We start from the raw sequence: 27,052 nt of genomic DNA, 5'->3' as shown, positions 1-27,052 counted from the left end.
CAGATTCTCTTGCAGAAGAATGAGTTGAAATTCTACATCCCTGAAGTTAAAAAGATTTTTTATTGTGAACTAGGATGGACACGAACATTGAAAGTTACATTGGAAGGGAAAAGCAACAAGCTCTGTAAAATAAAACTAACTTTAAGGAAAGAAAGCATCTAGTCTAGTGACCAAAGTTCAAGATGTATAGGAAGGATGTGGCACAGCATGTTGCTGATGGAAGAATTTCCTTGGGATTCAGCCAGTCTGGACTTGTGTCAGCTTTGTGGAATGTGACATAAGAGCTACAACTTTGGATCCTTACTATTGGGTACCACTGTAGCACTAGCAAAGCTCCAGCTAGCAAGGGCATTACTACAAAGAGATGTTAGACTCTGTAGGACCCACCTTCAACAGTGAAAGTGTATGATATTGAAAAATCCTGGCTGTAGTTGTCCAATGAGACTCTTACCTGAGAGGTAGAAGCAAGACTAACACACTTGGGCTAAAGTCAACCCCTAGAGTTTTTTGATAACAGAGTTAAGTAGGAGACTTGAGAGTTGATGCTAATGGGAGAAAATGGACTCAGTAACCAAGAGCCCATATTGGGGGAGAGGGTAAAACAAGAAACAAAAGAAAACAAACAAAACTATGTGACCATATATTGTGAATGTATTTGTACTGAGTTTAGAAAGTAGATTATATCATTTATTTAATATATAAATAAGCCTCCAAGGGACTTCCCTGGCTGTCCAGTGGTTAAGACTCCACACTCCCAATGCAGGGGGTACGGGTTTGCTCCCTGGTTGGGGAACTAAATCCCACATTCTGCATGGTGCGGCAAAAAAAAAAAAGGGCTACCATATCTCCATTTGCAAGGCCACTACGCTTCTTTCTGATACTTTACAGAAGGGAAACACAAACAAACACACAGTTGATTTTTTTACTTCTTTTCAAGCAAGACTGGCTTCCCAAAGCCCATTTCTATGAGTCAGTTTGTACTAACAGGAGCCACACTTTCTATCAAAGGCTTTTACACAAGAGCTCAATCTCAGAGATGAACATTACTGTATAAAATGAGAAAAAAATCACCAAATAAAAATAAGGCACCATAGCTCATCAGAGAAGGAATAAAGGCCTAATGGTCTACAAAACTCAGTTTGCTGTGTACTTACTAACTTAAATAATCTATTACCAGCCTATATTCTCCCCTAAGAGACATTCTTAATAAAGTGGACAAAATTCACTATCCTTTCTACTCATTCTGAATCAATTCTTATAACTCAGTCAGCTAAGCAGTGTTATTATTAGTGTGTCTATAAAATTTGAGAAGACAGGGTCCCCAGGAGTCCAGATATTCTGAGCCTATTCTTAATGCTGGGCTCCCTCTACCAGGGGAATCATGGTCTTAAATATAATGGACTATGAGATAAGATTTTGGAAAGACACAATAAAAATGCTAGAAAATATGGGAAATGAATTTTGGTCAAGGGATCAAAGTTGTTCTTCAGCCTAATTTGAAGAGTAAAGAATTAAAAGGTGGGAATTGGGAATTCCCTGGAGGTCCAGTTGTTAGGACTCAGTGCTTTCACTGCCGAGGGCCAGGGTTCAATCCCTGGTTGGAGAATTAAGAGTGCTAAAGGGTTAAACATTCTCAGAATGATGATTCACTTCTAGTACTAAATGATTCAGTGATTCACTTCTAGTACTAAAGAATGGTAAAGAGCAGCAACTATTCTAATTCTAAATAGCAATGGAATAACAAGTCCATAGTAAGCACTTTCTATGTGTTGGGCATTGTGCTTAGTTTACAAATATATGTATATATTTAAATATATATGTACATATGTATGTATGTATTATGTATATGTAATTGTCCCAAACTAATAAGCAGTAAAAGTAGCCCACGCCCTTAATCAATAAACAACTCTTGAGTTTTGCCTTTTTACATATGGGCCCTAGAAAAAGGAAGAGGTCTTTTGCCTCTCCCACCATACGTATAAGACAGCTGGTATGGAACCTCATTCATATCATGTATCCAAGGAATGCTAAATGAACTGCTGCTCTTGTGTATAAAACCACATAAGACACCGATGGACCAAACTCAGTATCGTGGGATACAATACAAAAATCTGTTTTCTGGGGCTTCCCTGGTGGCGCAGTGGTTGAGAATCTGCGTGCTAATGCAGGGGACACGGGTTCAAGCCCTGGTCTGGGAAGATCCCACATGCCGCGAAGCAACTAGGCCCGTGAGCCACAATTACTGAGCCTGTGCATCTGGAGCCTGTGCTCCGCAAGGGGAGGCCGTGATAGTGAGAGGCCCGCGCACCGCGATGAAGGGTGGCCCCCACTTGCCGCAACTAGAGAAAGCCCTCGCACAGAAACGAAGACCCAACACAGCCATAAATAAATAAACAAAAAAATAAAAATTAAAAAAAAAAATCTGTTTTCTAGGCTTACTCTAAGGATTGCTCTAACCTGCTCATAGTTCTTTACCTAGAACTAGATACTAGAGTTTTTCTAAAACTTAGTCATTCATTTGTACTCTTCATGATTTTTGCCATATCATATATTATCTAGACCATTATTTTTCTTTAAATCAAGTTATTGTTTAATAGTTAAATTAACAAAAGGAAATTTTATATCATTGTATAAAATAAATCAAAGGAAACAATAAAAATACACAGAAAGTCATGAAATTCATTCCATTCTAGTTAAATATTGTTGCTTGAGAAAATTGTAGCCTGAAACCTACACTCTCTTTATTAAAAAAAAAAAAAACAGATTGGGAAGTTCTAAAAGACACTTAGCACTATTCTGAGACTTATTCCTTGACGTAATCAGAAAGGTTGAAAGAGAATCGAAAAGAATCTCACTTTGTGACTCATTGTTATTTCATGCTACATGAGTGTGCCATTTAAAATCCTCTCTCCCACTGTCAACAGCAAGTGCCTTACCTTTTGGGAATCATTGATGTGAGCCTATTACCTATTAACTTGAAGTATTGGTTAGTTAAACTTTAAACTCATCACAAGTTACCACAGTTACACTTGGTTAGGTACCAGTTTCTGCACTAGGTTTTTCAAAGTGCAAAACAGGTTTAAAGTTGATCCAGTCAGGGTATTTTTCAGGCAATGGGAAAAGATGCACATACATTCTAATGGGGCTTGAAAAGTGGTAAAAGCAGAGGCCTGCTCTAAGACCCCCAGGCACATTTCTCGGCGCACATAAATGCTGCCCATGGTTTAAGGCCAGGATTCTCAAGCTTTATGTGCCTAAGTATCATCTAAGGAGCTTGTTAAAATGTGAATTTCCAACCTCACTCCTACAGACTTTGATATGGAAGGTCTGGTGTGAGGGAGCTAGTGATTCTGATGTAAGAGGTCGAAGAATGATACCCTGAAAAACTCAGGAGAAGGGAAAAGTAGGTTCCAATTTGGGAGTTGGTAGCAGGAGGGAGTCAGATGGTAGGGATGGAACTGGTGCTCTGAGTGTAGGTCTAAGGGATGCCGCAGGGGAAGAAAGAAACAGGAATGGAGAGGTGGAATTCTGGACAAATATGGTCTTGCCTTTTAAGTGGGCTTCAAAAGCTATCTTTTACTACAGTGAGAAGAATTAGGCTAAAGAGGAATGTCTCAAGGGACTCAGGGTATCCAGGTACCAATGTATACCAATCTGTAAGGCTTCTTGAAATAAAAAATGTTCAGGATAAAGTAATAGGTTATATTCTATGGAGATCTGAAGGAAAACACAGTTTAGGTTAACGTTTGGAATAGAAGAGTCAATGTTTAGTGAGAGGGTTATCACAGTATGCTGAGGCATTTGTATTTCCTTCAAGTTTACTGTAAATTGCTGCAAATAATGGCAACCTTTGTGTTTGGTGCTTTATCTATTTGGGCTTCCTATCAGCCCAAAGGTAAGTGCTGCAATTCCAGTGTCACAGATAAGGAAACTAAGATTCCGAGCAATAAAGTAATTTGTCCAAAGTTACATAACTGTCTCTCTTTATGATCATTTTAGAAAATGCTTTCCTCTTAATTTGTATTTAGGTAGCTGTTTGAATAATTAGCTCTATTTTTAATAGAAGCATCATAATTGGGCAGGGAAGGCAGGCTTAGCTTGGCTTCCTCTCATCTCAGTTATATGAGCTGCACCCCTTTCAAACCGAGGGGATGTGGCTCAACAGTTCCTTCCATGGGGTAGAGGGTCATTCAAATAGGAGGAGATAAAAAAGCACATGTGTTGATGAGATCACTCTTATAAACACAATGAGCAGACATCTGAGTGCTGTAATGTCCTATTTAGCAAGGGTGTTTCCAAGTTTTAGACTGGCCTCACCCACTTCCTAAGCCAGTGATGACCAAGCCCAACCCATGTGAGGGCCCCTTTGCGTAGATTAACTTCACCTCCTTCTCCCACATGTTCTCTGAGTCGCTCACTTCCATTATGTTATTCTCCTGGTCTGAGCCACAGCTGGTTGATGTTTTCCCTCTTCTCACCAGTTCTCACCTCTCCTCATGGCTTGCCCAGAAAGGCCAGGTCCATGTGCTTCTTAGGTGAACGTTCATGGGTTACAGCAACGTGCTGCATGTCATTCACTCATTTATTTATCCATTCATTGATTGACTACAAGACTAGGTCAGATGGTGGGGATACCACTGTGAACCCCATTTCTGCCCTTAGGGAGTTTAGAGTCTAATTGGGAATATTAAATAAGTAATAACAATGGTGCAATGGGTGCTGTGAAAGAGGAGGCTATGAGACCATACGCCAAGGGCACAGGTGGAGACAGGTAGGAGTTTAAGCTGAGACCTGAACAATGAATAGTAAAAGTTAACCAGACCAGGGGAAGGTTTATAGGAGGAGAAGTTCTTTGCAGACAACAGTAGCATGGGTAAGGTGTCTGTGAGGGATGCATAGAGGGCAATTTTATCAACTGTCATGATTTCAGTCACCACCAATGTGCTAACAAGTTCCAAAAACCCATTTCCAGCTCATATCTCTCTCATCATATTTAATGTTGAAAGATTCCATAGGAAGTTTTGCTTATACATTAATCTTTCTCTAAAATAGGAGTAGAGATAAGATACTAGGTGATTTTGAGTTGTGAGTTGGGTGGGGAACATCTGGGTGGAAAGGTAGGTGGTAAGGCTTTTATCACATTTTGTGCCAGTCGACGCTGATGAATGGATTTCATAGCAGATGTACCATGACAGACTGCATTTCTTGAGCCCATCCATTCTCATCCCTTAATCCCCTTCTTCTGTCATATTATTCATTTCTGACCATAGATTTTGGATTATTTCTGCTGTTTATGTTCTTTCCTTCCCCTTCTTTAACCATATATGGCTAAACCAAGGGGGTTAGTATCCCTTGGTTTTCAACCTCTGCTTCCCCTTGGCTAAATTTTCATCTGGTCTCCTTGTCCTGCTGTATTCAGATAGCCTTCCTTACCCTTGCAAATTCTCAAACTCTTCCCTTTTCATGAAGGGATTGTGAGGCTACTTCTTCCCAGCTCATATTTTTGGCTTTCAGGGAAGGACCTAGACATGTGTAAAGTCTTGTACCACCTTTGCCTCCCATGATTCCTTGGATCAGGAATGAACATGTGTTTGTTGGGGCAGAACTTCTATTTCTTTGATCATTTTGGCTAGTGGTTCTGTCTTGAAGTTCTATCTTATTTTTTAAAAGATTTCTTTTGTTCATATTGACATACCACCTATAATATTATTTAACTGGTTCTTCATTATACTTAAATTTATTTTTAAAGAAAATGGCATTATTATAAATGAAAAACTTGTATCATTTGCAAGAAATAATCTAAAAATAAATACAATGAAAGCAAAGTAACTCTATTTAATTTAAGCTACATTAAAACCTGTGAACTAGAGTTCTGTTATGTAATACAGTGAAAGACTAATAACTGTTAGAGAGGAGATAAAAACAATTTAGCACCTAAATCCAACTTTCTCCTTGCTGTGATGTTATTTTATGCAGTGTCCTTTGTTCTTTGTGACCCCAGATCAGATTCTCACTCGGTCATGTATTCCACCTTTTGGGAAACACTGGTCTGGGCCATGTCCTCACAGCTGCGCTATGAATGGGTGTGTTTGAAGCAGACTTATGTTCACTTCCGGCTGGCATAACATGGGAGCCCAATTAAGATCTCCCCTTGAGCAAAATATGGAACATTTTGAAAAAAATACACAGAATAAAAAGAAGCCCCTTAAGTGGATGGAGAGTAGAGCAAACATATGTGTTAGGTTGTCTGAGACAGACCTGGTTTAGTGTCCCCTTTCATTTGCAAAAGTGTCTCAGATTGGATGATAAATTATAAGTTCACCCGAATTAAGTGGCTTAAATATCACACTCACATAATGAATCACAGGCTTCAGAATACATTACTTCTTTATTCAGTTCAAGAGCTAAGGGCAAAGAAGAGAAACTACAAACTAGGCTGGGGACTCACATGTGCTTTATAGTTTTTCCAATAAGGTTACGGTTATTAGCAATTTCTGGCACTCTTCCACTTCCCTTTTCTTTAGCAGTTCTTTCCACATCTTCGTGTAATTTCCAATTTTGTGTACTATGCTGTTTTGGACTTTCAGTCAAAACATTTACATTCTGGTAGAAGGAAAAACTTGTCATAAAAACATAAAGTCTGATAGGTTTGCTTGAGCCTTAAACCATGAATTTTTTTCCTCTCACTTAATTATTTTATATTTGCTAGAGAGGAGAGGAAACCCAAATATACTGAAAATGCCACTTCCTTTCCCCCTTTCCAAAAATTTCTGAGTTGCCAAAACACCAAAAATGTCTTGCACACTTTTAAAATACTTGAGCAGAAAGTTTCCATCCAGCAGGAGTCCTTTCACTTGAATCTGCTGCAAACTACCATTATGCACCAAAGCTCTCTGCTAGACTTAGATCATTGAAGACTAGGTCTGTCCTGTAGAGATGCTCCCAGTCTAATGAGTGATAGTTATATATTTCACAAAGCAATGTGATAAGGCTATTAGAGAAGCTTCCTGCCAGCCTTTGTACTGTTTTCCTCACAGTTTTAGGGACATTTACCTCACTTCTGTATTAGGGCTCCGAAGGCTGCCCAACTAGTTTCCCTCTCACCAGTCTCTCTAAGTTTTTGGAACACAACTTAAAAATAAACAGAAAATGTAAAAAATTAATTTGTCTGACTCTAAGCTATATTCATTAACTTTCTCTCCAGAAGGTCAAAGGCAAGTGGTATTTGATGGATCCCCAGTCTGAATCCTTTCCTCAGGGACTTGTCTCCATGGAGTTGCTTAGAATAGTGGGGGTAAAACCAGGCAGCAAGTGACCCTCCGAGGATGACCCGTAGTAAGTGAACTCTTATCCTAAACCTACAGATGGGTTCATAGAGTGGAAGAGACCAACTGAGGATGCCCTAACGAAGTCCTTATTTCTCCCTCCTTGACTGATTCCATCTAAAATTGAGCAGCTCCATAATCCAAAAACCTTGGATTATGAAAAAAAAAATCAGTTCCCTGGTCCATCCACTGGATCATTGATTGAATTTGGGTTTCTTTACACAACTCAGACACCATGCATTTATGCTGTCCTTCTCCATTCCTCTTCCAGAGTACTTTCCTCACAAAGTACTAGCTTTTGTGCTCACTGTGTCTTTTCATAAAGACACAATCCATGTGCCCCATCCCTCCCTTCAAGAAAATGATCTTAAGTTCTATTCATATTAACTGAAAAAGAAATACTGATCACAGAAAGATGCCCTAGACATACAAATGATGTTCTAAATGACTTGGAATGTCCTAGAAGAGATAGAATGTTAAAAAAAACCTATCTGGCCTGAAACACACTAGTGACCTTGGAAATGGAATTGGACATAATGGACAGCAGGGAGACCGTAGTGTCTTATTTGAGGACTGGAATTCAGGTTCTAAGACCTCACAGGGACATGGCTGGTGGTAGAGTGAGAAGGAAGAGAGCAGATAGTGCTAAAGGAATATTCCAACTCTTTTCCCTTGGGGCATCATTTTGAACATAAAAATGAAAGTGGAAAATCACCAGCTTCACAGGATGAAGGTTGCAAAAATGAAAGCTGCTGAGGCATCATTACTTCCTCTGTCTCCGGGGCTTCATCACAATGGCGTGGTCCAATGTGTTTAGAGTAAACAAAAGATGCTTGTTTTTAATAATTCTGATGCAGATAGAAGGTCAGGAATGTAGGCCTAATACCACACTTCGCTAGCATGAACCTGAGAAACACAGACTTATAGGATATGAAAGGCAGAGGATTTTAAAGATCATCAGTGTTTTCTCAAAGTGTGTGGGTGTAGGGGGGACATCTTGATTGTCTGTATCACAATCAACAGGCTATCAGTAAATAAAGCAAATTCCTGTTGCCACTGAATAACAGAATCAGATTTTGCGGGGGGAGCTACAGGTCAGAAAGCCTACATTTAAAATAAACTGTCCAGCTAATTCTTATATACATTAAAGTTTGAGGCTCACTGGCCTAATTCACCCCTTTATTTACTCATCAGGAAACTGGGCCACTTCTCCAGCAAAGCTAAGTGGTGGCAAAATATGGATGAGACCAGAGTTCCCCTGATCCCAGTCCAAGACATTTGCTTAATGATTTGATGAAAAGACCTGGACTCTCCTGCAGCAAAAATTACATCCTGTTTGCAAAGCTTCCACTTTTGCAGGTACTTTGATTTTATCAGTAAGATCCTAAAGGGTGTGCATTCTTGCAAGAGGCTTTAACTTGCTGGACCAGTTGCTTAAATCCCTCTGCCAAATACCCTGATGACTCAGGATGAGACACCCTCTAGCAGATTCTCTTCATGCAGTCAGGGTCATGTTGGCTGCACTCTGTTGCATGATAACCACAGAGGTACAGCTGCTTTTACAGATTCTCCTGTGTGATAGCAGTGAAGAAATTTCCCCTCGGGGTTTCAAGGTATGTGCCCCTTGAGCTATTTGCCCAGGATGGCAGCTCCTAGAAATCTCCTGTGTGTTTTCTCATAGAGCTGCTTTGGTGCCAAAACAAATGTCCACACCTACACAGGTTGAAAACATTTTCCAACCTCACCTTCCAGTACATTATTTATTTACAGTAGTCCCCTCTTATCCAAGGTTTCAGTTACTCGCCATTTTAGTTTCCTGAGGTCACCCGCTTAATTCCAGAAACAAACAATTCATAAGTTGTAAATTGCATGCCGTTCTGAGTAGTGTGATGAAATCTGACGCTGTCCCACTCTGTCCTGCCTGGGACGTGAATCATCCCTTTGTCCAGCATATCTAGCCTGGTAGTCACTTATTAGCTATCTGGTTATCAGATTGACTATCGCAGCACTGCAATGCTTGTGTTCAAGTAACCCTTATTTTCCTTCATAATGGTCCCACAGCTCAAAAGGCACAGTGATCTGGCAATTTGGCCATGCCAAAGAGAAGCCGTAAAGTTCTTCCTTTAAGTGAAAATGCAGAAGTTCTTGACTTAATAAGAAAAAAAGTCATATAGGGTTGCTAAGATCTACAGCAAGAATGGGTCTTCTATCTGTGAAATTGCGAAGAAGGAAAAAGAAGTTTGTGTTAGTTTTGCTGTCGCACCTCAAACTGCAAAAGTTACAGCCACAGTGCGTGGTTAAGTGCTTAGTTATGACGAAAATGGCATCAAATTTACATAATAAGATATTTTGATGGAGAGAGACCACATTCACTTAACACTTATTATAGTATATTTTATGATTGCTCTATTTTATTATTAGTTATTGTTGTTACTCTCGTATGGTGCCTAATCTATAAATTAAACTTTTTCATACGTACGTATGTATAGAAAAAAACATAGTATTTATAGGGTTCAGTACTATCCATGGCATTTTTTAGGCATTCCCCTGGGGGGCTTGGAATCTACCCCCTAAGATAAGGTGGGCGCTACTCCATTTATTTATTTATTTATTTATTTATTTATATATTATATCCTGGATATCTTTGTAAAAATTTATTTTGGATAAAGCATTCTGTTATCAAAAATAAGGCATTTGTAAAATGTTACTCTAAAGAGTGAAAGTGATTTTTGCCTTTGGGGATCTTCTGTGTGGGTTGCTGGGTCATGCTACAGACTGAATTGTGTTACCCAAAACTCATCTGTTGAAGCCTTAATCCTAAGTGTCACTGTATTTGGAGACGGGATTCTATAGGTAGTTAAGGTTAAATGCGGTCATATGGGTTAAGCCCTAAGAGGACTGGTGGCCTTGCAAGAAGAGGAAGAGAGCCCGTCTTCCTTGCTCTCCCTCCCTACAACCTGAGCATGCAGTGAGGGGAGCTGTCTGCAAGGCAGGAGGAGGGCTCTCGCCAGAGACCCCCTGTGCTGGCCTCCTGATCTCAGACTTGCCGGCCTCCGGAACTGCGAGAAATAAATATCTGCTGTGTGAACCACCCGATCTATGGTATTTTGTTATGGCGGCCGGAGCAGATTAAGGCAGTCATGAAGAAGAGGTCTGGTTTCAGAAATGCACAGGAAAACACAGAAGTCTGGCCCCAGATAGACCCTTTCCTGGAACACGTGTTTCCCATCTCTTTGTTTGGTGTGTGCAGTCCCTGTTTGAGACGTCCTGGCAGTGGGACAGTGACACCCCACTGGGTTCTCTGGGCTTGCCAACCATGACATGATGCACTGAGTTGTGCCATATTACATTCTTTTTTTCATACCTCTTAAAATTTTTAAAGTGTACAATAAGGTTTGTTAACTACAGGCATAGGGTTATACAGCAGATCTCTAGAACTTACTTATCTTACATGAGTGAAATTTTACCTTATATTCTTAGGACAGTATCTAACCTCTTGGATTTGTATACTTTATTTAATTACCTATTATCCTCAAACCTCTACAAGTGACTAGACCAATGAACTTAAGTTGACTCTTACTGCAGATAAGTTATGTCACTGACCCTCCTTTCTTTTAACCTCATACCACCAGAAAGCAGAGTTTCTCTATAACTGGGAGACCTGCCAGGCTGTGCCTTAGAAATTAGGAAGAGGAATCTTGTTAAAGTTATTTCAGGGGCAATGAGCTGATACTGGCATTAAAGAAAGAGAACCTATCCTAAGAAAGGAGGAAGTTAGTGAGTATACAGGTTTTTGTGGAGAAAAGAGGAGGAAATCAGGCCAGTGTGGCTGGGAAGTGGCCTATTGCCAAACTACAGAGAGACTCTCCAGAATTACTGACATGCCACAAAACCACAGGCTTGGAGACAGCGTTCTCACAAGGAAAGAGGTTGAGCATAAGGTCACCCAAAGGCAGAGGAAAATATTTACTTTACTATTTTGAGTTGTTTTCCTTTCTTTAAACAAACTGTCCTTCAATTCCATAGCAAAAGCTTTCTTCTGGTACTTCTGGTTTATGTGGATTTATTAGTGATTTACCTAGGAAGATGCAGCATCACACAAAGGCTCTTAATCTTTTCACCAGGTAATGGTTAATGTCATATCACAACTTTGCAATATTGTAGTTGACCAATTAGTACATCAATTAGGGTTCTGTCATTACGTTATCTGTCAGGGATAATAACTTATTAACGTAGCATTTCCTCGATTACATCTGTCAGTTCCTTCTGGAAATTATGTGCTGAGCCATTGTCTTTCTTGGGAAATGTAATTTAAATATACTACTCAAAGATCAAATATATCACTTAGGTGTATGTGCTAATGATTTTAACAGAAATCTAAACCCTCACTTTAAGAGTTGTTTAGTACTAGCAACGGAGTCGTAAACGGGAACTTAAATGAAGAATTTGCTCTTATTGTATTAGTTATGAGAATTACAACCATTGAATCACAGTAACTGGAGAATACCTTAGAGTTCATAAATTGAACTCCATTAATTTTATAAATAAATACTTGGAGACTAGAGAGGGTAGAGGACCTCTCCAGGCTTTCTGGGTATTTAGAGCTTTTAAATTAGAGCAATAGTCCAGGCAGATTTTGTCTCCTTATGATAGTTATGCATGCAAGATGCACACATATTGCTTAGGAATATGTGTTAAAACCCAGTTCTGACTGAGGAGTGAAAAGAAAAGTGGCAGTGGAGGTGGAGGTAGAGGACAGCCTCCCCTTTCTGAGCAGAAATAGCTAATGTCATGCATACAAAGCCTTCACACTTGATTGCCCAAACCTCCAACTCTGCTTAGAAGATTGAGAAAGATCGTTTGTGGATGGAACATCTGGATGGGGGCAGGCAGGCTCTGTGGTTTGCCTCTTCCTAAGGTGTTAGAAGTGGTATAATCTAGAGACTGTTTAATCCACTATTTTGAATCGGTTCCCTAAATCACAGGAAATAAATCAGATGCTTAGTTTGGCCACGGCTTTTTCACAGTGGCTATACACTAACATTGCCAGGGGAACCATTAAAATCCCCAATGCCCAGACAGCTCCTCAGACCAATGAAATCAGAATTTCTGGGCTGGGACCCAGGCGCTGGCAGTTTTTAACACTACCCAGGTGAGTCTTATGTGCAGCCAGGACTGAGAACTATTGAGCTAGGCATAAAATCAGGCAAAAAAAAAAAAAAAGGATTATTCATAAAATGTTCTTCCTACTAAGGAAGTAAAGCAACGTTTCAGTTAACTACATTTAGCAAATTATTCTCAGTTTTACTGGCACTGCCTTTGATCTGTGGAATTCATTTTTCTTTTACATAAGTCAATGCTTAAACCCTAATTTTCAGTTACAACTTGCATTACTTTCCCTCCCTAGGTCCTTTTTCTCAAGATGGAATGTGCTTTAATGATTTCCTAGTCAACAATAATGATCATTTATTAACTTTTTAATATTTGCCTGGCCCTGTCTTCTGCACTTTGTACACTTAATTTATTCCTCACGACAGAGTTATGCATTAGATTTTGTTATCCTCATTTTACATACGGAGAATTTAGCCTTAGAGAAGCTGCTAGTTGCCTCAACTACACAGCGAGAGATAACAGCAGATCTGACCTCCTGCACCAAGGTGTTTTCTATCCTGGCAAACCCTGTATTCTGGCAATAGCATGGCATCATGGAAAGATCCTGGACTAAGAATCAGCAAATGTGGGCTCTTGTCCTGGGTCTGCTACTAACATTTCAGACAAGTCCCATGCCCACTCTGGACTTGGGTTTCTTCTTCTTAAGAAAACAGAAAGGGGAAAGAAACAATAAAAGAACACAAAAAAGAACCCAATCACACAAGACTACAGTTTGTGTTATATAAAATTCCATTTATATGAAATTTCTAGAAAAGGCAAAGGTATACAGAGAGTACTTCGGTGGTTGCCTGGGGCTGGGGTGGGAGAGAGGATGGACTGGGAAAGAGGTACGAGGGAGCTTTTTGGTGTGCTGGGTGTGTTCTAAACTGGACTGTGGTGATAGCTGCATAACTATACATTTACTAAAAGTCATCTATCTATACACTTACAATGGGAGAAATGGTATGTAAATTACATCTCCATCAAGCTATAGAAAATGGTGCTGGGACTTATACCACAAATACTATTTGTAGCAGTTTCACAATTGGTAACTTTCACTGCTGTACCTTTATCATTTTGACCTACATTTGTAATGCACCCATTTTAAGTTGACAACTCTTGACAAAGGTAACCATCTAGGTAACCACTATTACAAGCAAGATATAAAATATTTCCATCCCCCTCAAAAAGTTCCCTTGTGTCCGTCCCAGTTACCCTCTACTCACCAACCCTGCCCCAGGCACCGCAGACTGGCTTTCTTGTCACTATACATTAGATTCATCTTTAACAGAGTTCCATAAAAATGGAATCAGATAATGTGTACTCTTTTGTGTTTGGCTTCTTTCACTCAGCATATTGTTTCTGAGATTCACCTATGTTGTTGCATTTATCAGTAATTCGTTCTTTTTATTGCTGAGTAGTGTTATATTGTATGACTATATCACAGTGTGTTCTTGGCTACTTATGAACAAAGCTGCTATAAACATTTGTGTGCAAATCATATGTGGACTTATATTGTCATTTCTCTTGGGCAAATATTATAACTAGGATTCGTTGGATAACATGGTAAGTGTATATTTAACTTGTTAAGAAAATGCCCAACTGTTTTCCAAAGTGGTTGTATCATTTCGATTTCCACCAGCAGTGAGTGTATGAGAGTTTCAGTTGCTTCACAGTCTCCTCAACACTTAGTATTGTTCTATTTTATTAATTTTTATATTATAACCTTGAATTTGACTAAATTTGGTATTGTTCTATTATTTACAGTGACAAAACTCTATTTCTCATTAAAATTTTTTATTACAAGATTTTGAGGTTTTTCTCAAAAAAATAAGAAATACGCCCTACTTTGTAGAAGCTTAGTGTACAAATAAAGTCTTACAAATTGTCCTCAGAATTATTTTAAAAATTCAAATAAAGGCTGCAGTTTAGGAAAGTTCCCCCATAAAAACTGCAATTATATGCACTAAGATGAAGGTGGTACCAGCTGTAATTTTAAGTGGGGAATAAAAGTTTAAAATGGGGCAGAGTCTGGACATCTTCATAGAGTAGAGTTAAAACCATTTAGTCAACTGACGTGGGACGAATTTTTGGAGGTTTAGCCCTATTATCTGTGTACTCAAGCTGCAGATGGCATGTCACAATATCCTGAGTGGAGAAGAACACATCAGAGGGTTAGGGCCTAGCAGCATTTAATTTCTTGCACCCCAGGCTTCTTTCTTTATTTCTGACATATTGACCTGGACCTTGGTGGCTAATCATAGGAAATAAAAAATCTGCTAAAAACTTGGCTAACTCTCTTGTACTTCTAATCGTTATGAGATTATGATAGGAAGAGTGCTCCGAAATAGAATCCAACGTTGTCTTCCTCCACAGTCTTTAAGAAATATCTCCTCGTAAATCCTCAGTTTTATAGAATAGGCCATCTATCCTCAATGGAGGCCATATCACACCCAAGGGGATGAAAATTGGTTCTTGGGGGGCGAGTGAAAAAATTTGCTCTTTCTATGTAAAAACACAGATATACATGTGGTACATAATCAAGTATAATAGTATATTTGTGCTATTAAATTTCATGGGAGAGAGAAGATTAAAAAAATTATCTATAAAGGCTTTTTACGGGTGTGGTAATGGACAAAAGGTTTAGAAACACTGGAGTAGACAGAGGACAAGAAAGTCCATGTAAAGAGTTTCAGGGAGCTAATTAAGTCAAATGCCTTCTAATGAATACATGTATTCATATATTCTGGGATTGATCCCTCAGAACCTTCCTACTCTCAAGATACTGCTTGGCCTGACTGAAGTCATTAGCTTTGGAAAAGGAAGGAAGAAATATAAGATTTGTTAAGAAATACTTGTAAAGTGAAACGTTCTGTTCTTTACCTCATTTTCTTTTAAAACAACGCTTCTAAAGGAAGATACTGACATCTTCATTATTGTAGATGAGGAAATGATGGTCCAATGAGATGAACACTTTCAAGTTTTACATAGGTTGCAAGGCAGAGTTGAGATAAAGTTCCGAGTTTGTTGGATTTCAAACCCGTCATTTCCAACACTCCACATGACAGCCACTGGTTGCTGGTGGGTGGGATGGTGTCCCATTCAATTATCCTGAGTTCACTGAAAATTGGTTCAAGTGCCTGAGTCAGGGTTGACTAGCAGGTGGGGGGAGGCACTGTCACTGAGATACCCCAGGAGTTCTGTGAGTGGGTGAGGGATGGTCCCCAGGGAGGCTCAATGGATTGGCGCTAAGAGGAATCCAAGGGATTTGGTTAGAACAGAACTAATCTCAGGACTGCAGAGAACCCGTTAGTCACAACCTTACATTCCATTCCATATTGGTCAGTGATGGAGAGGCACTCCAATCCTGACCAAAAGTCGAAGAATCACATAAATGTTGGCTAGTTGCCTGTTACTTCTGCTTCACAGCTTGAAGGTGGACCTCTTGTTCTCTGTGTTCTCCTCAATTCCACTCCCAGATAACACATGCATCAAGGAATGTCTGCTGATTTCAAAATTAGAGAGACGGCTATGTAACAACAATGAACATGTAGACAACATTTCTGCTTTTTCTTTTGGGCCTAGAGGTAAGTATACAACTTTTTGTATAAATCTCCTACACACATGTAGAGTTAAATCTTTCATCTCCTTGGTGCTACCTGATACTACATATCTGCTTTATTTTATATTTTTGCTTTTCTTTTCCTTTTCCAGTGACATGTTGCCATTTTAACTATGATTGATTATCTATCTTTGGGAGCAGGACCAAAACGTTTAACTTTTCTTGGGAGGACAGAAACCACATGTCCCCATCACCCACCTCCCTTATAATTCACTCCAACCTTTGGGCAAAAAAACTAAGTGTAAGAAAGTCTGCTTGATCCCCTTGGTAGGAAAGAAGAGAGGAACATAAACTAGGAGTTAGAAGATGGAGGTTTTAGTGCTATGTTTATTTCCTTTGCTTTAAAAGAGAGACAGCGGATGATGCTTGCCTCACTCTGTTGTAACACATAAGGGCATGTACAAAATAAAAGAAACCTTAGGAAACTGTCACATATAACCCACAAGCAAGGACAAGCTGTGATTGTTGTTATTTTATTATTAGCCAAATTAATAGGCTTAACATATGTCCTGGAGGATAAACACCAAGCATTCACAAGAGGTTATGGGTCATCTTGCTCTATGCTACCCTAGAAATAAATTAGACTTGAGAAAACAGGAAATGAATATTCTAAGGTATCGCGGAATACAGCAGAGGCACCATAGGGATATTGGTAGTTATTCTGGATTCTCAAGCAAGACCTGAGATACAAGGGCCACTGGGGGGATATCAAGGAAGATGGAGAGAAAATGAGGAACCTCTTGGAAGGAGCTCTCCCCTCATTCTTTCTCTCCTCTGCTTTGTGCTACACCCCTCACAGGCCAGAGCTTCTGGAGTCAGAGTGCAGCCTCCACTGGGTTAACACCTTGGTCCATGCGGTTCCTGTGTGTAAGTCTCATGTCTATGGCACCTGAGAGAGAACTTGTGGTGCTCTGCAAATTTCTGGGTGGTAGCTTGATAGACTGGGAAATGCCCTAGGTAGGAGCCAGAAGTCTTGATGTTAGACTCAGAATTCCACTAACTGAATTTGTGTGTGTGTGTGGCTGTGTTGGGTCTGCGTTGCTGCGCGCGGGCTTTCTTTAGTTGCGGCGAGGGGGGCTACTCTTCATGCGGTATGCGAACTTCTCATTGCAGTGGCTTCTCTTGTTGCGGAGCCCGAGCTCTAGGCACGTGGGCTCAGTAGTTGTGGCTTGTGGGCTCTAGTGCTCAGGCTCAGTGGTTGTGGTGCACGGGCTTAGTTGCTCCGCGGCATGTGGGATCTTCCCGGACCAGGGCTCGAACCCGTGTCCCCTGCACTGGCAGGAGGATTCTTAAACACTGTGCCATCAGGGAAGTCCCTTATGGAATATTTGATCTTTAGCAAGTTAGTCACTCTCTCCATCTTGGTCTAGTTCTTTAAAAAAATTTTTTTAAATTGAGCTGTAATTTACATACTACAGTATCCACCCTTTTTAAACTGTACAATTAAATAGTTTTTAGTATATCACAGAGTTGTGCAACCATCAACACATTCTAATTTCAGAACCTTTTAATCATATTAAAAAACCGAAAACACCCATACCCATAAGCAGTCACTCCCCATTCCTTCCTCTTCCCAGCCCCTGACAACCACTAATCTACTCTCTGCATCTATAGACTTGCCTATTCTGGACATTTTATATAAATGGAATCATACAATATGTGGCCTTTTATGTCTGGTTTCTTTTACACTGCATAATATTTTGTAGTTTCATCCAAGTTGTAACATGGGTCAGTACTTCATTCCTTTATGTGGCCAAATAACATTCCGTTGTGGTTCTTTATTTAGTCACTCATTCACCTGTCATCACTCACTTTTAGTGAACACCTATTGTGAACCAACCTTGTCCCAGGCTCTTGGCACATTGATTCATGTTTATTCATGTTTATTACATGAATAAATGAAGGCACACATTTATTCATTTATATAGACAAATCATTATAAGACCTTCCTATCCCCTCAGTTAAAAAAAGTTTAGGTTAATGGATTATTTATGAGTTTTTTAATTTTGAGAAGTGTTTGTCTATATAGGTAAGGGTTGAGTATACCAACAGCCTTGTTAGAAGCATGCTTTTCCTTATTCTGTAGGGCTTTTTCTTATTGTAATCATTTTTTAAAAGCAGCATTATAAATTCATCTGTTTTTTATAATATGCAAAAATGAAAAAGTGAAAGGCAGAATTCATGACCCACTCCATTGCTTAAAGGCCTGGATTATTTAGCTATTTGAGCAACTGCTGCAATGTGATTTTATACATTTCTTAACACAATTGTACAAGTGTGCACAGGAAAAATTTAAAAAGCATTATCCTCTATACATGATATTGGCATTTCCAGTTGAATTGGTATTTGTTCTAAATCTGAAGAGCACAGGGCATGAAACAGGGCCTGAGGAGGTCTGGGTTCTTATTTACATTCTGACTCTAGAGCCTTCTAGGAACCGAGGTAAGAGGAGGGAGTGAGGCCTGCATCGCTGGCCTGAGGCCCATGTGGTAGTTGCACAAGGCCCCGTGCTCAGAAGTGCACATGCTTGATTTAATGCTTTGTTGTAGCTGTCTTGAAATTCTTTTTTTTTTTATAAATTAAGCATCGTAAGTACAGATGCCATCTTCTTTTTTTTTTTTAATTAATTTATTTATTTATCTATTTTTGGCTGTGTTGGGTCTTCGTTTCTGTGTGAGGGCTTTCTCCAGTTGCGGCAAGTGGGGGCCACTCTTCAACGCGGTGCGCGGGCCTCTCACTATCGCGGCCTCTCTTGTTGTGGAGCACAGGCTCCAGACGCGCAGGCTCAGCAATTGTGGCTCACGGGCCCAGTCGCTCCGCGGCATGTGGGATCTTCCCAGACCAGGGCTCGAACCCATGTCCCCTGCATTGGCAGGCGGATTCTCAACCACTGCACCACCAGGGAAGCCCTGTCTTGAAATTCTTAATCATTTTGAACAAGGTGCCTTGTAAATTATGTAGTTGGTCCTGGAGGGAAGGAAGTGTCTACTCTGTACTGATCACTTAATCTGAACCCCCAACCCTTGTTGTTTTAAAAATCAATGTTTCTTCATTTTTATTATTATTTTTTTATAAATTTATTTATTTATTCATTTATTTAATTTTTGGCTGCATTGGGTCTTCGCTGCTGCACGCGGGATTTCTCTAGTTGCAGTGAGCGGGGGCTACTCTTTGTTGCGGGGCGCAGGCTTCTCATTGTGGTGGCTTCTCTTGTTGCAGAGCACAGACTCTATGCGCGCGGGCTTCAGTAGCTGTGGCACACGGGCTTCAGTAGTTGTGGCTCGCGGGCTCTAGAGCGCAGGCTCAGTAGTTGCGGCGCACGGGCTTAGTTGCTCCGCGGCATGTGTGATCTTCCCGGACCAGGGCTCGAACCCGTGTCCCCTGCATTGGCAGGCGAATTCTTAACCACTGCGCCACCAGGGAAGCCCTGTTTCTTCATTTTTAAAATAGGAGGGTTAGACTTCATTTTCTTTTAAGGTCACCTCTACGTCTAAAATTGTCTAATTCCAGGTCACGTAAAATGTTCTAGTGAAGGTAGTGGCGTTGTACCAACTATTCCTTTTGTTTTTGGAGATTCATCTTAATTGTTATGTTTTCCTAGAAATCTTCCTTGATCCAGTGTAATTTAGTAACTTTTCTTCTGTGTCCCACTCCCCCTTTGCATTAAGAACTTTTTGGAACAGGTTATATAGAGTAAAACTAGTTTCTATCTCTCCCACTTCATTTCATGCTCCTTAAAATCAGGTACTTTGTCTTAATCAACTTGTAACTTGCAAAATGCTACATATGCAATGCTATGTCCATAAAGGTAGGTTAAATGAATGATTAGCTGAAAGACTAAGGATCCCATACAATTTTGATTTTGAACTTAAATTTAGAAGGAACTTTAAAATCACTATTTTAACAGATTTCTGTAAAGAAACCTGAAAGTGTTTCTTAAAATAAGCAGGATTAAAGAGTCCAGTAGCAGAAATGAAAATTCAGACTTGCCAGCACATAATATTATTAGAGATGGCGCAAGCTAAGGCAAATGCATAGCCCACAACAGTAACTGGGATACAGAAACTGAAGATACACAGTGAGAAAAGAAGCCAGGGCATTTTCCCAAGTAACTTCAATCTAAAAGCACTTTAGCTTTAAACTAATATATGTGTAATAGTATAAGAATCTGATAACAAAAAGTAATACCCATTCATGATTAAAAGATAATCAAAAGGTACAGAAGAGTATAAAATTTAAAAAGTAAAAGTTCTCTTCACCCCAAGCCACACTTTCATTTCCCAAAACTATCTGCAATAAGAGTTTCTTGAATATCCTTCCAGAAATGCTTTCTGAATAGTATATTATATAATTTTATTTTTGTACAAATAGGATTCTATTTATGCATAGTTTGTCCTTTGCATTTTCATTAATAATATTTCTTAGCCCTTCTCCCATGTTGGTACTTGTAGGTCCCCCTTATTCTTTTTCAGGAGTGTATAGTATTATATTTCATAGATTGGACATGGTTGATTAAAACAACCCTTTCTGATAAACATTTATGTTGTTTTCAATTTTGGGAAATTACATGAAAGCACAATGAATATCTTCACATAGGAATGCATCCACAGGATAAATTCCCAGCAGTGAGACTGCTTGAAGTCTCTCTGATTTGATATGAAGGAAAAACTAATTCAGTTACCAACTTAATGACTTAGAGGCAACTACAAATATACTTGTTTATTCTTGTCCTAGAACTGTTTTTAGAAACATTTTCCAATGGGTATGGCTTTTTTTTTTTTTAAACAGGGTAATTCCTAGTTTTCAAAAAAATAATTTCTAAACAATCAGTCTGTATAATTTTAAAGACCAGCTGAAATTTTCTGCTTCACCAAAGTGAAGAATTGGGGGGTAGGGGTGGAGAGGTGTTATGGAGGAGACTTGGTGAAAGGGGAAAGATTGCAGGATGTCTCCCAAGAGGCTGATTCTTCTTAAAGTTGATTAAGTGCAAGGACAAATATTCCTCACTTTCTGCTTGGAAGTAAATACATATTTATTCCTGACATATGTTCCTATTATTCCAGTTTGTAAGTATATTTGCCAGATTTATAGCAGTCTCCCAAGCATCAAAAAAAAAAAAAAAAAAAAAAGCCACAGATAGGAAAGATGAAAAATGGCACAGATTGTAGCAAATATAGAACTAAGGCATTTTTGCCTTTGTCTCATGACTGACTGTCTCATGGAATCCTTGCACATGGATTGAATTGCTTGCAAGTATGTCAGTCAACAGTAATATGAAACAGAAAGGCTGTAACAATGGTTGGGTTGGGCCTCTTGTTACTCAGTTTCTGAACTGAGAATTAGGAGAGGGTGGGGCTGTTCAATAATCCACAACTACTGTAACTACTGTGTGTGTGTGTGTGTGTGTGTGTGTGTGTGTGTGTGTGTATCTGCCTAAGTAGAACTTAAGCCACTCAAGGTTCCATATCTTTCTCTTTCATTCATTAATTTCTTCAGTGTCTACTATTCATTAGGCACTAGAAATACGTGGTCAGGGCCAACATGTAGATAATGATGAATTGTGAAACTACCAAGAAGGATAATAAAGGGTATAAGGAGAAATGAAAACAGGATCACTCATTCAGATTTTGGAATCAATGAAAGACATCTCTGAGGAAGTAGCATTTAGCTAAGACCCAAGGCATAAGCAGGAGGTAGACAGGAAAAGATTTCAGGCAGAGGGCTAGACTAAGCCTGCGGTAGTGAAGAGCCAGGGAGAGTTTAAAAACAAAGAAAGAAACAAACAAACAAAACTGTTTGTGTCTAGCACTTAGAGAAGAGCAGCAGGGAATAAGGCTGGATGGCTTATAGGCCTTGTCCTTGATTAGGATTTTTAATTTGAATACATTATTATTCTTACTGTTTCATATCTTACTAATTAAGGCTGTAACACAATCCGATTTGTGTTTTTAAAATCTCCCACTGGCTGCTCTGTGGAGAATACATCTGAAGAAAACAAGGGAGATTTGTTTATATTTGTTGTAACAGTCCACATAAGAATGATGGTGGCTTGAATTAGGTGACAGCAAAGGAGCTGGAGAGAAGTGGGTACATTTTTGACATACTTTGAGGGTATGTTCACTAGGACAATGTCATAACACCTCTGGAATTTTTTGTAAGATATCACTTTACTTTGTCTTCACTACTCTAGACTCTGGAAAGACTGAAAGATAACCCCTCAGGTAAACAGGCCTTTATGACGACCAGGCAAACTGAGGCAGCCTGAAGGATAATCCAAGAGGGAGAGGAGCTCCAAGGGTTGGAGGAGGCGGTGTGGGTGGGAAAGAGACTGGGATCTCCCAAGACTTGAAGATGTGTGGAGGGGAGTGATTTTATTGAATACATATTTTATTTCAAATAGATATGATGGGGGCCAAGTTCTGCTCTCATGGGGCTCACTGAAGATGGACAGATCTTTGATGGAAGCCCTTGTGGAGGCCAGTGTGATAAGCCTCAACGATAGGTCCCCATCTCCAGCTTACCACAGAGAGAATAGAGGCAGCTGCATGCACATGGACACAAGCTTGGACCATGTGCACTTCGGCAATGGACTAAATTTTCTAGTTAGAGTACCATCTCCTTTTCAGCCATTTCTATTCTCCTGCCATCTTTGGGAGGGAAAGGGGCTCTTAAACATTGCTGAGATGCAATGTCTCATGACTGGAGGGCAGAGGCCTAAGCATATTTATCTGATTTAAAAATAAATAGAGGGCTTCCCTGGTGGCGCAGTGGTTGAGAATCTGCCTGCCAATGCAGGGGACACGGGTTCGAGCCCTGGTCTGGGAAGATCCCACATGCGCTGAGCAACTAGGCCCGTGCGCCACAATTACTGAGCCTGCGCGTCTGGATCCTGTGCTCCGCAACAAGAGAGGCCGCGATAATGAGAGGCCCGCACACCGTGATGAAGAGTGGTCCCCACTTGCCGCAACTGGAGAAAGCCCTCGCACAGAAACGAAGAGCCAACACAGCCATACATAAATAAATAGATAAATACAAGTATATATATTCTTATTTATATACCTGACACTTCTGGCATCTTAAACAAAAACCAGACGTTAGTTGCTACTGTTAATGATGATAGTGATGGACAGCAGGCAGTTTTTAGAATAGTACTGGCAAATACATTTGGGGAAAATGTTGCTGAAAGGGGGCTGTGGCTGGAGTAAGCAAGGAAACAGCTGCAGAGCAGGTGGTTCTCTTCACATCTGGAAGTCACTAAAAACAATGGTAATAGAGACATTTCATATGGTTCCACCCCTCAGCCCAGTGCTATATAGGCCGTGCTTCACATCCCATCTTCCAGCAGCAGACCAAAATAGGCAGGCTTTCAGCAAAGATGAGACTGGTAAAGGTGGACCAAATGCCTCACCATTAGGGGATCGGGGACAGAGGTTCCCATTTCATTCCATACACCGTGGCCCAGGTGCATTCAGTCCAATCGTTTTAGCATTACAGAATAATTCAGGACACTGTGAAATAGGCACTCATACATTTTGGTGGGAATATAAATTGTTTAATCTTTCTTGAGGGCAGATCTGGTAATATTTTAATTTTAATATTTAATTTAATATTTAATTTAATATTTTAAGGTAATAACCTTAAAATGTGCATTTCCTCCCCTATCCTCATTGGAGATGAATTAACGGCAATCTTGACTTCATTACATATACATGGTCTTCTTTTGTTTGTTTATTTCCTTGTTTGTTTGTGATAAATCCTTAGAATGCACCACCCTAAACAAATGCTCTTATCTTGATGATAACTGACCTAATAACCATAAGGTCTCTGGATTTCTTCCTATTGCTTCCCTCCTCTCTGAGGTAACCTGAATCTCATATTCATCATCATATAAATGCTTTCTATTTTATACAGATTTTTTGGGAGGATTCGTATTTCTAAAATTTTATTTTTGGTATATATGTCTATATATACACATGTAAATGTGTGTATTTAATCTTTACAAAATTATTTTTTAATTTAATAATATATTGCTAAGATATCCATAGTGTTGCATGATACTTCGATGAACTCATTTTGGCTGCTGAATTATACCACATTGTATACAGCACAGCTCATTCATGTCCTCTCCTTTTGATAGGCATTTGGGTTGTGTTCAATTTTTGTTGGCTCAACCCAAACATCAGAATAGAAAGTAGTCAAAAGGTATAAACAGGCATTTCAAAGGAGAGGAAAAAAAAAAAAAAAAAAATATATATATATGGCTAACAAAAATATGAAATGGTATATAACATCAACAGAGATTAGGACGTGTAAATCATGATTTTAATAAAATAGCATTCTACAACCATTTGATTGAAAAACATGAAAAAGTCTAACAGGACCAGGTGTCAGAGGGGCTGTGGATCCAGAGCGTCACTTTTACATTATTGGGGCAGTTTGAGTCGGCGCAACAATTTTGGGAACAGTTTTGCATTATCTCTAAAAGGAAAGCATTCATCTACCCTATGACTAGGATGACTATCTATACATTGCCTAAACCAAGACACTTTTTTTAAAAATAATTAATTAATTAATTTATGGCTGCGTTGGGTCTTCGTTGCTGCGCGCGGGCTTTCTCTAGTTGCGGCGAGCGGGGGCTACTCTTCATTGCGGTGCGCGGGCTTCTCATTGCGGTGGCTTCTCTTGTTGTGGAGCACGGGCTCTAGGTGCACGGGCTTCAGTAGTTGTGGCACGTGGGCTCAGTAGTTGTGGCTTGTGGGCTCTAGAGCGCAGGCTCAGTAGTTGTGGCTTGCGGGCTCTAGAGCACAGGCTTAGTAGTTGTGGCGCACGGGCTTAGTTGCTCTGCGGCATGTGGGATCTTCCAGGACCAGGATTCAAACCCGTGTCCCCTGCATTGGCAGGCAGATTCTTAACCACTGCGCCACCAGGGAAGCCCCAACAAAGACACTTTTGAGAATAAAAAGGGTCACTAAAAGGGTGAGTCCCTGGGTCAGCAGAAATTAACTGGGACCGCCTGGGAAAACTGAGCCATATGGTCCTTTATCCAAGACCTGGAAAGTCCACTCCCAGGAGACATGTGTTGCATCTATTCCATAGGAGTCCTGCGTGGAATGTTCAGAGCAGCCTTCTTCATGTGAACAAAATCCTGTGCAGAGCCTTTCACTCAACAAATGCAATATCTTGGAACTTATTGTAAGGAAAGGATACTGACTAAGAACAAATATTTATCGACTATGTCATTCATCAAAGTATTTTTGTAATACTGAAAATCTGGAAACTATCCAAATATTGACAATTCAGCCTTGGTTAAATGATTGTGGTACATTCATAAAATGGATTATTAAGCAGTCATCTAAGATTAACTGTATATATAAAGAGACCAAGAGGTTGTATTTTACAGCATTAATATTCATGGATTCTTAGGAAACGTTTAATTTTTTAGTTTGCTTCTCTATATTATTGTGCTTTCTTACAATGTTTGTTTGCTTATCTATCTAGAAGTGAAAAGAAGCAAACCAAATGAAAAAACAAATCCTGTCATAGCAGAGGACTATTTGGTCTGGAAGCTGTTCTGTTATTGTTGCTTTCATTATATGTAATTTCATCCAGAGTGCCCTGGATAGGCAGCTTTTCTTACACTATGCTCACCTCACCAAACAAAAGTTTCTACTGCATCCATGAGAGGTTATCTCTCTTCATCAAAACACCACGGCAAATGTTCATTGCAGCTCTATTTACAATAGCCAGGACATGGAAGCAACCTAAGTGTCCATCATCGGATGAATGGATAAAGAAGATGTGGCACATATATACAATGGAATATTACTCCGCCATAAAAAGAAATGAAATGGAGGTATTTGTAGTGAGGTGGATGGACTTAAAGTCTGTCATACAGAGTGAAGTAAGTCAGAAAGAGAAAAACAAATACAGTGTGCTAACACATATATATGGAATCTAAGGAAAAAAAAAAAAAGGTCATGAAGAACCTAGTGGCAAGACGGGAATAAAGACACAGACCTACTAGAGAATGGACTTGAGGATATCGGGAGGGGGAATGGTAAGATGTGACAGGGTGAGAGAGTGGCATGGACATATATACACTACCAAATGTAAAATAGATAGCTAGTGGGAAGCAGCCACATAGCACAGGGAGATCAGCTCGCTGATTTGTGACCACCTAGAGGGGTGGGATAGGGAGGGTGGGAGGGAGGGAGATGCAAGAGAGAAGAGATATGGGAACATGTGTATATGTATAACTGATTCACTTTGTTATAGGGCAGAAACTGACACACCATTGTAAAGCAATTATACTCCAATAAAGATGTTTTAAAAAAAAAAAAACACCACGGCTTAGGTGGCCACAAACATAAATTAGTTTACTGTCATAGTCTGTCTCCTTAATTGCAATCACTCAGCAACCCACTGAGAAAGTCCTAACACCTTAAATGCTGTGAAGAGGATGTGAAGAGACTATTATGGGGATTAGAAACTTCTGGAAGGTAAATACTAAACTTTTCAAGGACTTTGAATGCTTGGCTCCTTGTCAGAGGAGAGGCATTTACCTGAGGAGTTTGAATAAGTCTGTTTAGAAAGGAGACATTCAGAGCCTGCCTGGAGTCAAAGGGCAACAGAGTGAGTCCCCATTTCCTACAATAGAAGGAGTTTCTTGCTTGGCCAATCTCTAGATGGAGAGTTGTCTTTATTTCTGATGAGGGAAGCTGAATATTCAGGCTATGGTATAAGGCCTTCAGAATTATGAAAACCTGGGGTATGGCCTATTTCTGGTTATGAATAAACACTAAGAGGCTAGGCTTCCACCTCCTGGTGGTTGACTCAGCTGAAACACCTCTGAGGCAATGGTAAGATCCAGGGAAGTTTGAAGCCTCCTGTCCACAACCCACCTCCCCGCCCAACCCCATTAAGCTCCTCAAGCTCATGGAGACACCACAGCAGC

The 27,052-nt window shown here is 39.8% G+C and overlaps 1 protein-coding gene and 1 long non-coding RNA gene across 20 annotated transcripts in view; one reads left to right on the top strand and one right to left on the bottom strand.

Annotated features, from left to right (window-relative positions):
• Positions 1–27,052, bottom strand: part of PHLDB2 (pleckstrin homology like domain family B member 2) — a 229,574-nt gene that overhangs the window by 153,941 nt on the left and 48,581 nt on the right. The window lies entirely within an intron of this gene.
• The window catches only part of LOC309630061, an 83,360-nt gene continuing 57,128 nt past the window's right edge, over positions 821–27,052 (top strand). For 6 of the 7 annotated variants that reach the window (XR_014245388.1, XR_014245389.1, XR_014245390.1 and 3 more), the window contains exon 1: positions 821–16,063. This is a non-coding gene — a long non-coding RNA (uncharacterized lncRNA). Of the gene's footprint in view, positions 16,064–16,897; positions 16,966–27,052 lie in introns of all 7 variants that reach the window. The other variant, XR_014245394.1, reaches the window with a different exon arrangement.

Source organism: Balaenoptera borealis (assembly GCF_965194805.1).
Source record: "Balaenoptera borealis genome assembly, chromosome: 5".
Classification (NCBI taxonomy): Eukaryota; Metazoa; Chordata; class Mammalia; order Artiodactyla; family Balaenopteridae; genus Balaenoptera; species Balaenoptera borealis.
The sequence above is the reverse complement of the archived record's forward strand: the minus strand, read 5'-3'. Positions and strand labels throughout refer to the sequence as shown.